We start from the raw sequence: 14,397 nt of genomic DNA on the forward strand, positions 1-14,397 counted from the left end.
TGTAAATATCTTCAATAAAATACTAGCAAACTAAATCTAGCAGCACATCAAAAAACTAATCCACCATGATCAAGTAGGCTTTATTCCTGGGATGCAATGTTGGTTTAACATGCAAATCAATAAATGTGATTCATCACATAAACAGAACTAAAGACAAAAACAACATAATTACCTCAACAGATGCAGAAAAAGCTTTTGATAAAATTCAACATGTTAAAACTTCATGTTAAAAACTCTCAATAAACTAAGTATTGAAGGAACATACCTCAAAACAATAATACCCATCTAGGACAAGCCCACAGCCAACATCATACTGAATGACCAAAAGGTGGAAGCATTCCCCTTGAAAACTGGCAGAAGACAAAGATGCCCTCTCTCACCACTCCAATTCAACATAGTATTGGAAGTGCTGCCAGGGTAATCAGGAAAGAGAAAGAAATAAAGGGCATCCAAATAGGAAAAGAGGAAGTCAAACTATTCCTGTTTGCAGACAATGTGACTGTATATCTAGAAAACCCTATAATTTCAGCCCAAAAGATCCTTCAGCTGATGAACAACGTCAGCAAAGTTTGAGGACACAAAATCAATGTACAAAAATCACTAGCTTTCCTATACACCACCAACAGCCAAGCCAAGAGCCAAATCAGGAAGGCAATCCCATTCACAATTGCAACAAAAAGAATAAAATATCTAGGAATACACCTAACCAGGGAGGTGAAATATCTTTATAATGAGAATTACAAAACACTGCTCAAAGAAATCAGAGAAGACACAAACATGGAAAAACATTCCATGCTCATGGATCAGAAGAATCAATATTATTAAAACAGCCATACTGCCCAAAGGAATTTATAGATCCAATGCTATTCCTATCAAACTAACAATGACATTCTTTACAGAACTAGAAAAAAAAACTTTTAAAATGCTTATGGAACCAAAATAGAGCCCGAATAGCCAAGCAAAAAGAACAAAGCTGGAGGTATCACACTACCTGACTTCAAACTATACTCAGTGCTACAGTAACCAAAACAGTATGGTATTGGTACAAAAACAGCCACATAAACCAATGAAACAGAATAGAGAGCCCAGAAACAAGGCTTCACACCTATAGCCAACTGATTTTTGACCAAGCTGACAAAAACAAGCAATGGAGAAAGGATTCCCCATTTAATTAATGGTCCTGGGATAGCTTGTTAGCGATATGCAAAAGATCGAAATTGGACCTCTTTCTTACACCATATACAAAGGTGGATTAAAGACTTAAATGTAAAACCCAAAACTATAAAAAGCCCTGGAAGACAACCTGGGCAATACCATTCTGGATACAGGAACTGGCAAAGATTTCATGAGGAGGACACCAAAAGCAATTGCAACAAAAGTAAAAATTGACAAATGGGATATAATTAAACTAAAGAGCTTCTGCACAGCAAAAGAAACTGTCAACAGAGTAAACAGAAATCCTACATAATGAGAGAAAGTATTTGCAAACTATACATCTGACAAAGACCTAATATCCAGCATCTATAAGAAACTTAAACAGATTTACAAGAAAAAACAAATAACCTTCTTAAAAAGTGGGCAAAAGACATGAACAGACACTTTTCAAAGTAAGACATACATGTGGGCAAAGGACATGAACACTTTTCAAAGTAAGACATACATGTAGCCAAAAAACCATATAAAAAGAAAGCTCAATATCTGATCAGTAGAGAAATGCAAATCAAAACCACAATGAGATACCATCTCAAACAAGTCAAAATGGCTACCATTAAAAAGTCAAAAAATAACAGATGCTGGTGAGATTACAGAGAAAAAGGAACACTTATACACTGTTGGTGGGAGTATGAATTAGTTCAGTCATTGTAGAAAGCAGTGTGGTGATTCCTCAAAGAGATAAAAACAGAACTACCATTTGACCCAGAAATCCCATTACTGGTTATATAACCAAAGCAATATAAATTGTTCCATCATAAAGACACATGCACACATATGTTTATTGCAGCACTATTCACAATAACAAAGACATAGAATCGACCTAAATGTCCATCAATGGTAGACTGAATAATGAAAATGTGGTACATATGCACCATGGAATACTACGTAGCCATAAGAAAGAATGAAATCATGTCCTTTGCAGCAACATGGATCGAGCTGGAGGTCATTATCCTTAACAAGCTAATGCAGGAACAGAAAATCAAATACCACATGTTCTCACTTATAAGTGGGAGCTAAATGATGAGAACTCATGAACACAAAGAGGGGAACAACAGACACTGGGGCCTATCAGAGGGTGAAGATTAGGAGGAGGGAGAGGATCAGAAAAAAATAACTATGGTATACTAGGTGACAAAATTATTTGTACACCAAACCCCCATGACATGCAGTTTACCTATGTAACAAACCTGCACGTATACCTCTGAATCTAAAGTAAAAGTTTGTTTTGTTTTGTTTTGTTTTTTTAAAAAAACAAACTGGAAATTGTAGTTGGGTTTGCCTCTGGCTGTCACAATGATCAAGGTCTGAGTTTTGTAGCATTTTCTCCCCAGATATTGCAAACATTCTGTCTACTTCTCTAAAATGAACTCATTTATTTAATTTTGATATAAAAGTCCCTAGGATATTGTTTTTACCACTATCATCCTATGTGCAAGGCACTTTGATCTCTGTTTGGGGTAAAAGCACTACCAAAACCAAAAAATTCTGAGGCAAAGTCTTGTTCTTTTCCTTTGTACCAACAAACTCAAGAGGGTTAAAAATCCTCAGCCTATTTGGAACCCGATACTTCTTAGAGGTAGCATAGTACACTGCTGGGAGTGAGCCAGCTGCGATGTGTGCAGAGCAGCACTCCCCACAAACTGCTTATATCATCTCTGTGTAACCACACACATTTATTAGAAACTTACAGGAGAATGCTAATGAACACAACACTGCACAGTCTCCACACTCAAATAGGTTTCCATCTCCTGTTACTTCTTAGTAACCAGAGCGGGAAAAAGGTAAGGATTAAACTGTTACCCACTTGCAAAGACTCCGGAAGAATTTGCAAAGACTTCAGTAAGTTGGGGAAACACTTACTCCGCGTCTTTTTCTTATTTTTCTTCTCTCTCTCCGTCTCTCATTTACACACACACACACAACACAAAAACTCAACTCTGAATCCACAGTCACATGAAAACTCCCTTTAATAATATGCTTCTAGTAAAATACATGAAAAAGAAACCTCTCCACCCAACCACACAAGAGATATGGAACCACAGAAGTGAAGATCTAGTCATCAGTAATTCTTTCTTACAGCTTACCTGCTTCACATGTGCTGCAATTTGAGTTCAATTTCTTTCATTTTGTCATGAGATAGCATAGAAGCCACAGTTCTCTGAAACAGTTACTTTACACTATGAGTGCAGAGAATTCCCACTTAATTAGGCAGGAAGAGGCTGGGAATTGTGTTTTGGTTTGCAGGCGTGACTCTGCAAAGTGCTGCTGACTCCTGAGAAGCAGGCAATGGGTCTCACTGAACATCTGCATGGAGAATCTCAAGTTCTTAGATGGTTGGATAGGTAGAGTTGGTGTAGAGGTAAAATGTACCTTTTGCCTTTGCACCTCTCATCTACCTGTTTATCACTCTATTTTTTCATCTCCTGACATCCTTTCCATTGCAATTCTAGAGGGATAGAACTTTAAATTGCTCTTCAGCTGCATAAGATACCAGTTATGCTGGCTTCCACTTTCACAGTATTCTCAAATAGTATCTCTTCCCTTCTAATAATGCCACCCCTACTTTCTCCTTACAGAGCAATTTCATGTGAGTTTTAAGAGAACAGCCTGTTGTCTGAACTAATTCACACTTAAGTATGAATAAGCCTTCTTATTACTTCCAGAATGTCTTCATTATTACCCAAAAGAATCAATAGTTGGAGACATTTCAGAAACCATCAAGTAAATTAAACCAGGCAGTTTGGGGAAGATTTTCTGGGGAGGTAAAGGCAGTGGGGAGTTGTTTTATTTGGTTCTGAAACAAAGCAAGGTCTGTTACTGAACAAGACACCCTCTAAAGGCTGGTACTGGGAAGTCACCCAGCATGAGATGTCCTAGATGACAGTAGGAAAGGAGCATATCCTTTGGGAAGGGAACACCAAAAAGTGAGTTAGATATAAAAAAATTTAGACATTTTCTAGGCCAATCTTCTCATTGTATTAGTGAGTACAATATCGATTAAGGATCACTACTGCCTTAAGGACACTTATATCATTCCATTGTCCATCAAAAAAGGAGGACTTGATATCTCAAGAAGTAATTACAATTTACTTCTAATGGAGAAGTGATTTTATTTTTGTGTCACTGCTCCATTGAATCTTTCAGGCATTTTACAGGGAGAAGAGCACAACTGGTAAAGACAGAAAAGAAATGGGTGAAGGTGCTGGCCGCGGCTTCTCGCTTCACAATGATGAGCATGGCATTTTATCTCTGATCTTCAGGTCCTCATTGGTTATAATGGGATAATAATGATAATACATACTGCACAGTGTTGTTGTGGTTGTGAACAGTCACTGAGTTAATGCAGAGCTTGGGAAATTGCTAGGTTGGGAGGCTCTCTCAAATTTTAGGTCCTTTCTTTCTCAGTCCTTTCTTCTCCTTTTAAGCCATAGGACACCTGGCACTTGAGATCCAGACTACACACTGGACCTAGATAGACCTTGCATAATCTTGATTTTTTTCCATTTGAGTGTTTGTATATATGTATCTGTGCATGTGAGGTTAAGGGGATAAGAGTCCCGGAGTCTCTAAGGCCTGGGCATTGGAACTGGACCATGAAGTACATGTCGGTGAATGACAGATTCATTTTGCTCTGCACCACCTCCAAAGAGACATGCAGATTCTTCATCTTCATGGGTGCACCCCTGTATAAATACCATACCAGACAGGACCTGCTTGTTTAGAGATCATCATTGCATCTCTCACAAAGGCTAAACAAGATAGCGTGAATGTCCCTCACTGGGGGATTGCCACACCTGCTGGCTTGAAAATGCTTAATTTCTCAAGACTGCACGAAAGTCCTAAGCTATCATGAGTCTCTGCATCTAGTCTCTTCATAACTCTTGACTAAGCCAGCTCAACTTCTTCCTATCCCTCTCCAGCTAAAGCTACTTTCACTCACTACTTTTTTTTTTTTCTCTGCACATATGTCTGTTTTCCAGAGGTTTAACCACAGCGGCATAAATATTTTTTCCCTGAGAGCTGACTATAGGGAAATAAGATAATTCAGTCAACTAGATTTTCTTTTTGTGAGTGGAGAGGACTCAGAGAAGCTTCAGTAGGGTGGCACAACATCCTTCTGGGAAAACATCAGTCACACTAGTGCAGATTCCACTAACCAAGGCTACTGATGATTGAAATTAGAAAATCCCTGTGATTCACCAAACTTGAATCCTTGCCTAAAATACAGCACTATGTCTATCATTATCCATTTAAAAAAGCTAACTGAAAGAGTTTCAAAAGGTTTCCTCAAGCAGAAAAGAATTCCATATTTTCAGGATTGGCAAGATGGCTGTAATGAGGGGTGGTGAGACTGGGGGATGGGAGGGAGGTTGGGGGTGTCAGATGTTTTCCACCCTAAAGGTATGGGCTGATTTTACATTTCTTACCAGTTTTCTTTAGATCCTCCGTGAATAGTTCCATTAGGCACTTTAAGTTTACTTCGTAGAAATCATTCCCTGCTTGAGAGCTAGAGCTAGTATTTTCATTCCTCTTATTTTTTGGCATAATTCTGACTCTTCAGAACAGCTATTCATTTTCTTTTTTAAAAATTTGTCCTTTCTTTCCTTCCTCCTTCCCTTACTCCCTCTCAGTTTTTAAAAATTAAACATGCATAGAATTAAATTGATCATAATTCTCACTTTATAGCAGAATTGACCCATGTACCACTTCCCTTTTGCATTTGATTCCTTCATGTGATTTTATTATTCTATATGTCCCCATCTCCAAATCCATTTTCCCACCAAAGACATTTATTCTTGTGTATTTAATGGGAGTTTTTCCGAGCCATTTTCATATATTTATTTGCATATATATATTCATAAGCAATAAATAGTATTGTTATAGGTATGTGCTCTCCATTTACAGAAATGGTCTCATCTGATGTACCTTGTTACTTTGTTTCACTCAACATTATGTTTTTGAAATCTATCAATGTCAATATGTCGCAGAAGTTCATTCTTCTTGATTTCCATGTATTTCATCAATTTCCCTATTGATAGCTAATTAGTTTGTTTCTAACTAGGACAATGCTACAGTGAACATGCTACCTATATATTTTTACCAGTATAAAAGGTTTCCTTGGCAGGGGATGTTATATAACAGAATTATAATCACTAGGCTCACAGTAAGCATGTAGTCAACTTTTGTAATTATTTCCAATTTGCTCTTCTGTTTGGCTGCGTGAGTATATGCATCCACACAAAGATTCTTACTGCCATATGTTTTACTCATGATTTGAGACTGCTCAACATTTTATTTTGGCCAAAATTATGGGTATGAAGTGCTATTTCATCGTTATTTTAGTTTGGCATTTCTCTGATTGCTAATAAGGTTCTTTTTCATTTGTATATCAGGTACTTATGCTTCCTGTCTGTGGATTGTATAGTCATATTCTCTGCTAATTCTACTATTGGGTTTCCCATCTTTTCTTGCTGATTTGCAGGAGACCCTTGTACAGCCTATGTATTCTTTGCCAGATGGAAATATCATCTCTGGATCTGTCATCAGAGAAAATCAAATCCCTAAGACTTCCCCTCTATGGATTTGTGCTTTTACATCTTACTTAAGATCCTTCCCTGGATGCTGTGAAATTAGCCTTTTATATATATATTTTTTTAGTTTTGATTTTAATATTGAATATAATACTGCAATTCATACCATGCAATGGAAAAATAAAAAAGTATGAGGATTAGAAAAGAAGTTGATAGAAGTATTTGTATAGAACATTCATAAGAATCAGCAGGAAATTATTAGAACTAGTAAAAATTAGCAAGATATCTGGGTAACATCAACTAATTGCAAAATTAAATTTAACTTTAGAAAATCAATCTCACCATTTTAACAGAATGAAGGGAAACAATTATTTAATCACCTTGACAGATGTAGAAAAAGCATCTAATAAATTTAACAACTAATAATAAAAATATTTATAATAAATCTCACATGATTCACTTAAAATAGGGGTACATTATACCCTAAAAAGTAACAATTTCTCTGTCTTTTAAACCAGTTATTATTAAACAGAAAATATAATCCCATATATAATGGCACTAAATCTTAAAAAATGAATAAGACTTTTACAGAGGAATATTTTAACACACTATTGGAGAACACACAAAAAAGATCTAAATGAATGGAAAGCTATACCACATCTCTGAATGAAAAAATAACATGGTGAAGACAATATTTATTCCCATTCTGATCTGTAAATTTAATGCAATTCAAATAAAAATTGTGGATATCCATAGCAATTTAGAAAAGAAGAGAAAAGATGAGAGTAAACCTTAAGATAACAAGGTTTACAGCAAATATGTGACAATTAAATTACTCTAGTACTGGCACAAGAAGAGACAAATAGACTATTAGAGTAGAATAGAGGTTCCAAAATCATGCCTATGTGCAGATGCAAAACTGATAAGAATAGATTAGTTACTTAAATCGTTCATGAAACAGTGGATTATTTAAAAAATAATGTTGACCTATAAAATAATAATGACAATTAACACTTACTGAACATTTAGTGTGTACTAGCACTGTTTCAAATGTTGAAATACATATTGACTTGATCTCATAAGAACCATATGAATATTCCTAGCACCATTTTACAGCTGACAAATCTAAAGCACAGGTACAGAGAGATGGATAACTTGAAGACTCCCAAGCATGGATTCCAACCCAGACAGTTTGGCTTCAGTGTTGGTATATATAACAACTATTCTACACATCCATCTCAGAGCTATGTTGGCTCAACCTAAGTGGAAAAATACAATTTAATCCTTACTTTAAACAACACACACCCACAAAATTTAATCCTTACTTTAAACAACACACACACAAATAACCTCCGGATGAATCATCCTCTCCCCTCCCCTCCTTTATTTATTTATTTATTTATTTATTTATTTATTTATTTAATTTATTTATTTTGAGTCGGAGTCTCATTCTGTCACCCAGGCTGGAGTGCAGTGGTGCGATCTCAGTTCACTGCAACCTCCACCTCCCGGGTTCAAGCGATTCTCCTACCTCAGCCTCCCAAGTAGCTAGGACTACAGGCACTCAGCACCATGCCAGGCTAGTTTTTGTATTTTTAGTAGAGACAGGGTTTCACCATATTGGCCAAGCTGGTCTCGAACTCCTGACCTTGTGATCTGCCCGCCTCAGCCTCCCAAAGTGCTGGGATTATAAGTGTGAGCCACCGCACCCAGCCTCCTCTCCTTTTTTAAAAACCCATACAAAAGCCAATATTTCTGGTCCCTGGTACCTGCTGAAATTCACTCACTTTAAAATATGAATCTAAAAACTCTAAATTTCGTGGAATCTCCCATTCACATCTGTGTTCATTTTTAATTTTAGTTTTTCAATTTCCTTTGCTCAACACCTTACAGAATAAATGAATTTTTCGTTACCAAAAATTAACCATTACATTACAAGGAAAAAGTAAAGAAGTGATGAACCATGCTGGATCTCCATCAGAATAGAACCTAACATCTAGAAGCACTGTATACTTCCAGATAAGTAAGACTTATTTGACAGATAGGTAAGACTGTTTAAAAAGGGAATTTTTGCCACATATTGAGCTGAACACCCATGGAAGTTCTTGAGGTCATGTTAGCTAAATATCCAAATGTTTTCTGAATATCAGTTATGGCAGGAAACAAAATAGCATGTCATCTCTAATGACAGAGTCTAAAAATAAACGTGTGTACCTAGAAATTCAAAAATTCATCTCTGGCTCTCAACCAGTTGGAATAAAAATACTCACGTGGATTCAAGATGCCAAGATAGGGATGGATAAGGTTTCAGTGAATAAAAATATCTAAAAAGTTTCATTTTTCTACAGTATATTGAATTATAAATGAAAATATTTCTCTGACACAACTAAACTCTATGGAGCTTTAGTATTCCCTCGTATTTTCCAATTCACCATCCATTATCTTGGATATAAACTTTTCCTCCAACCCAAGGACAAGGAGTTAAATAAGCAGAGTATGAACATGGAACTCACCCATTAATTGCATCTCTCAAAAACATTTATGAGAGAACATAAACTACCATAGAATATAAACTACCAGAAGAACAATAAACTACCATAAACTAAGAACATAAACTATCATAATTAATGACCATTACAATTGCTTTTCCTCTCTAATATTTGTTATCCCCAGACTCCTGGGAGCCTTGTCCTCAGTGGTCACAAACAGCTCTTGTCCATGCCATTCTGTCCTGAACAATATGAAGTCATGCACATTTTACTCCTAACACATATCTTCTCTCCCAAGACCAACAGAACCAAGGAATGGAACATTTCTTCCATAATGAATGAGGTTCTCAATCCATTCACACATCCCCTTTCTTAGATGGTATTGGAGAAGTAGACAGAGAAGAAATTAAGTAGGCAATGCATGTTTGCAGGGGGTGGGGGCTGTGCATCTGTGTATGTTAGTTACATGGGCACATATACGCTCATGTTTTGTCCTCAGCCCACCAGAGAGTTAACATTTCTGCCACCCTCCTTCATAGATAAAAATTGGCAAAGAAGAAGTAGGGTGTAGAAACACACCTGAAATTCCTTAAAATAAGCCTGTATGTTTTTGACTTGCCATTTGTAAAACAGTGTTCTTTCATTTTTTAAAAAATTGGCTTCCTGGAAGACACCAAAAACACAACCCTGAATCACAGCCAATTTTGAGATTATATCGCCTTTCTGATTTCTATGTCCTACTTAAAAATTGTTCTGGGAAATAAGAGGCTGGAAACTCAACTGGATAGACAAAAATGTCTGCCTGCAATCTCTACTCACCTCATGTTTTTATTTGTGAAGGATTTCCATATTTCTTAAATTTAATGAATTTTAATTGAACCGTAGAAAAATAGAAAAGACCTTGGCTTTTTTAAATGGGAATCAAGTTTTATGATAGATATGCTTGATTATAAGAAGTTACTTTCAAATGCTATTTAATTACCCAATTTCAAATCTTCTGTCCTTACTTTGGGCCTGTGGAGGGGAAGAATGTGAATTTCAATCTGCCATTACAAATATTTACTTAAAATTGGTATCACATCTTTGATGAACAGAATTTAAGTTCCACTGTAGTGATGTTAGTAATCTAAAAGTGGTATAAATACAGTTATCAAATACTCCAAATCATAGGTGACCAAGAGAGTAAGCAGCCTATGGTTTTGAGGAGTCAAGGAATAGTAGTGTCATAATCTTACTAGACCATTCAAGCTGAGATTATGATTCTGAATGTGGTCTTATGATTTAGAGGGATCCTGAACTCTTATCTTGTTATAACATACATAGTAAGTGCTTCTTGTAAACCCACGAAATTCCATCTACTAACTTCCTCAACAAAATCAAACGTTTATGCCTGTCATCACTGCAAATCTCACAGAACCACAGAAATGTCACTAGGGGTTATTCCACTCATGTTTTCTCTCAATGATATTGAAATATCAGTGCTAACAGCACTTTTCATTTAAGGTTTTGAAAAAAAAATGAGACTACTGTAATGAACCATTTTGGGAATTTGGATTCTAGAAACAGTATTCTTAAAACTCTGAGTTTTTCTAGGTAGTTGATCTGATTTTTCACTTATGTAGGCAATTCCCAGGGTAGATTTAGCACTTTGCCTGTAATTGATGTTTGTCCACTCTCCTCATCCCTGTATAACTTGAAAACAAAGATAATTTCCAGCTTTCCAGGCACTCCGCAGACTACAGAGTGAGTCTAGGACAGTGCACCGTTCAGGATGTGTCCAAGGGACATTGAATTGTATTATAAAGGCAGAGAAAGCTTGATCTAGCTGAATTTTCTCTTCCCTGTACTAACTGTGGGGAAGGCGGATGGGGATGAGTGAAACTAGTCTTAGTGAGCTGGCCAAAATTCTTGCCTTTAAGTAGCGGCCAGACATAATTACATTTCATAGTCATTGGAAGCACAATGTCACAGAACTTGAAACTGACCTAAGAGGTCAGGTAGGTCCAGGATTTGTATAAGACATTGAATATATCTCATCTCATATATCACACCAATGGGTATGAAAACACTCTTTTGTTTTATCTTTACTTTCTCTGTTTTTCATCTCTCTGTTTCCTTTTTCCTGCCTTCCTGTGAGTTACTCAAGCAATTTTTAGAATTCCATTTAGATGTATCACTATTGTTTTTGAGTATCTTTGTATTTTTTTCTTAGTGGTTGCTCTAGGTATTACATTATATTTACCTAAGTTAACAGTTACTAGTGTAATTATTAGATCAGTTAGAGTGAAGTATAGAAACCTTCCTTCCCTTTATGTGTCTTTATTCTTCTCCATTTATAATATTTTAAATATTTCCTCTACATACATTTAGAACCACATCATACATACAATATTATAATTTTTGCTTCAACTGTTGAACATAACTTAGAAAACTCAAGAAGAAAGAAAAGGCCTATTGTATTTAGCCACATTCTTTTCTACCATAGCCTTTCTTCTTTTTTGATGTTCCAAGTTTCCTTTTTTAAAAAAATATTTTCTTTCTGTTAAAGTACTTCTTTTAGCTATTTGTTTAAGGTAGGTCACCTGGTGAAAAATTCCTTTGGATTTCTTTCATCTGAGAATGTCTGATTTTTCCTTCATTCCTGAAGGACATTTTGACTGGATATAGGATTCTGGGTTGACAGTTTTTTTCTATACATGTTAAATGTTCCACTTACTTCTGGTGCTCATGGCTTTTGATGAGAAATCTGCTATTATTTGAATTCTTCTCTTACACAGTTTCTTCTTGACTTATGGTGGGGCTGCATCATAATGAACTATTGTAAGTCAAAAATGCATTCAATGCTGACAACACAGCAGGTGGTCCTGGATTTATAACTAACCTTTTTTTCGACTTTACAATGGTGCAAAACCAATACATATTCAGTAGAAATTGTAACCCTATTGTAAGTCATGATGAGCTCTTCAATCTATGATGGAGTTATGTTCCTATAAACCCAATGTAAAGAAAAAAAATTATAAGTTGAAACATTGTAAGTCATCATAAAGTGTGGTTTCTTTTAAACTGCTTTCAAAAAATTCTTGAAAAAATTAGTTTACAGAAATTTGATTACATGTCCTGGCATAGATTCTTTGGATTTATCATATTTGGGGTTCACTTAGCTTTTTGACTCTGTAGGTTTGTGTACTCTGCCAAATTTGGAGTGTTTCTCAGCCATTATTTTTTTGAGTAATTTTTTTCCTTTTCCTTCCTTCTTTCCTTTTTTTTTTTTTTTTTTTTTTTGAGACAAGTTCTTACCTTGTGGCCCAGGCTGGAGTGCAGGGGCATGATCATGGTTCACTGCAGTCTGACTTCCTAGGCTTGAGTGATCCTCCTATCTCAGCCTCCTGAGTACCTGGGCCTGCAGGCACACACCATCACACTCAGCTAGCTTTTGTTCATTTTTTGTAGAGATGAGGTCTCCCTTATTTCCCAGGCTGGTCTCAAACTCCTGGCCTCAAGGAATCCTCCTGCCTTGGCCTCCCAAAGAGCTGAGATTACAGGCATGAGTCACCATGCCCAGTCTTTTAAATAATTTTCTATTCGTGTCTTCTTTCTCCTCTGACGTTGGGACTCCTATGACAAGAATGTTATATATTTTTTGTTATAGTTTCACATGTCCATAAAGGTTTTTTTTCTGGTCTTTTAAAATTTCTTTTTGTTGTTCAAATTTAGTAATTTTGTATTGTTCTATCATCCAGTTCACTGATTCTTTCCCCTGTCACTTCCATTCTACTACTGAATATATCCATTGATTTTTAAAACTTTTAATTTTTATAGTTTTCAGTTCTACAATTTCCATTTGGCTGTCCTTTGTATCTCTATTTCTTTGCTCAGATTCTCTCTCTCTCTCTTTTTATTTAGTTATTTCCTAACACCATAATGTATTTTTTAAAATTTGTTTTAAGCATGTTTGTAATTGCCTATTGAAACATGTTTTTGGTGGTTACTTAAAAAATTTTTTTTCAGATAATTCTGCCATCTCTGTTATTTTAATGTTGGCATTACTTGATTGCCTTTTTCAGTCAGTATGAAATCTTCCTAGCTCTGGAATTTGAACCTGGACATTTTGAATACTGTGTACTGAAAACCTAGATCTTATTTAAACCATCTCTTTTAGCTGGTTTCCTGTTGGTCTGTATTGTCACCTGAAGGGGACACTTCTTTCTACTACTAGACGAAGTTGGGAGGATTCACTCCCCATGAGGCATCCATTGATCCCACAGCAGGGGCTTTACCTCATTATTGTTGGGAGGTGATGAAAACCTTGAGTCATAGCTTTTTTCTGACACCACTCCATTAGAGAGAGAGAGAGAGAGAGAGATGTACTTCATTTCTGCTGGGTGGAGGTAACAGTCCAGGGTCCCTATGTGGTTTTCACTGATACTGTGAGGAATGCAGAGCCTTGTTACCACCTAGTGGGGATAAAGGTTCCAACCCTCTCCTCAGTTTTCCCTGCCACAACCCTGGTGGCAGGGTTGAGACTCCTCATTGCAACCACTGATGGGGGAAGTCTAGACTCCCCACTGGGCCTTTGCTCTCGGGTATGGGGTATAGGGATGGGTGTCATAGTTTTTTGTTTGTTTGTTTGTTTGTTTGTTTGTTTTTTCTGTGGTGTTTACCCAGAGTAGCACAGCTATTTTTCAAAAGTTTTCTATCTTACTAAACTGCCATTTTCTTATTCTTTGGCTAGAGACTGTTCTTTAGCAGGAGACTGTTTTGTTTTGTTGGTTTTTGTCTGTGGTCATTGTCTTTTGAGGTTGCCAGCTTCTTCAGCTCAAAGCCTGGGATAAATGAGGCAAAACAAAAACCCAGGATAGTCACTACCATATTGTTCCTTGGGTCTTAATGCTCCTGGCTGACTTACCATCTTCTCTCCATCTTTCAGAATCTTGTATGTTTGTTCTACATAATGTCAAAGGTTTTTCTTTGTATATAGCAGGAAAGGTAAGAAAAAATATGTTCCTTCTCAAAAAGCCCATACTACTTAATCATGAAAGAACAACTCCATCAGGAACTCCAGTAGTCCCTATAATGTTGGAGAAACTATTTTGCCTCTATAAAATATTTTGGAAGATCACTTCACTAATATTGACAGCCTCAAGTCAGTTACTTCTTTTTCC

Source organism: Pan paniscus, chromosome 7, assembly GCF_029289425.2.
Source record: "Pan paniscus chromosome 7, NHGRI_mPanPan1-v2.0_pri, whole genome shotgun sequence".
Taxonomy (NCBI): domain Eukaryota; kingdom Metazoa; phylum Chordata; class Mammalia; order Primates; family Hominidae; genus Pan; species Pan paniscus.